Here is a 1,276-nt window from a genome sequence, read left to right as displayed (position 1 = left end):
GTACGACTTGGTTTTTCTTCAGTTGGCATGACTGCATCAGTTAAGATATGGTCATGGCGGTGCTTCCATTTGCGACACTCTGATCTTGTGAAGCTTTGCCATGGATTGAAGTTCCATTGGTCGTTAAATTTGCGCATATGTCATTCTCCTAGGCTAGCTGGGGGATCTGGGATGTTTTGGGGCATACCGAACTGCAACTTCACACGATCACTGTTGTGCATCTCCACAGTTGTGAACCGTATTATCGTTGTGCATGCAGTCCATATGGCTGCGTCTTCAGCGTTGACCTCATGGTCATGATCCAAATTAAGGATGAATGCCAAATGAACTAAAATGTGAAAGAAGATAGGATTATAATCTAGGTAGAAGAAGTTAATAAAATATAAGGAAATAATTAAGTTATTACCCTTACGTCTGTCGGTCGAAGGTAATCCAACAGGTTGCGATACTGAGTAATACAGTGTCTTGGACATCTGTTGTAACTCATACCACGTGCAGACCATCTACACCAAAAAGTCAAAAAATATTAGTTAGAGATAATAATCTTTAAAGAAGTAAGTAAAGATATAGCAATTTAAACAACTTACTTTTGTGCATACGGAAATGTGAAAGGGTTGTTGTTGACGGGTGTTAGGGACGATAGTCTTCACCAACCCCGTGCTTGTAGCAAAATAGCACATCCATAAAATGTAGATGCGTCTTTGTATGAGTTTTTGCACAAGGAGCTATAGAGATAGGCTAGACAAGCAGATCCCCAACTGTAACCTCCTATTCTATCTACATGTCTAAGTAAAGGTAAATACATAATATGCATGCTAGAACCACTACCTTCGGGAAATAAAAACGAGCCAATTAATAGCATAATGTAACACCTAGTTTTTATTATTCGAGCATCTTCGATAGAATGCTCATTTAAGTATAAACTATTATAGTACGACTTAAGGCGTGAAGGTAGTATACCTTGACCTCGTGCGTTATCATCTAACAAATCAGTCTCCAAGAGATCCATGCAAATTGAATTTGCATAGTTGGTTTTACCATTAACAGCCTTACCTTCAATGGGCAGTCCCACAAGCATGTAGACGTCTTCTAACGTCACGGTACACTCACAGGTTGGGAACTAAAATGTGTGTGTCTCTGGTCGCCATCTTTCGCATAAAGCTAGAATGAATTTGTTATCTACGGACCAAGTCCGGGACTGGCGAGTTCAACATAAGGTTGAATCATCGGGTCCTTATGGACATATTCGTGAACTCGAGTCCGGAACCTTGATACA

The sequence above is a fragment of the Lathyrus oleraceus genome, chromosome 2 (genome assembly GCF_024323335.1).
Source record: "Lathyrus oleraceus cultivar Zhongwan6 chromosome 2, CAAS_Psat_ZW6_1.0, whole genome shotgun sequence".
NCBI classification, from domain to species: Eukaryota; Viridiplantae; Streptophyta; class Magnoliopsida; order Fabales; family Fabaceae; genus Lathyrus; species Lathyrus oleraceus.
The sequence above is the reverse complement of the archived record's forward strand: the minus strand, read 5'-3'. Positions refer to the sequence as shown.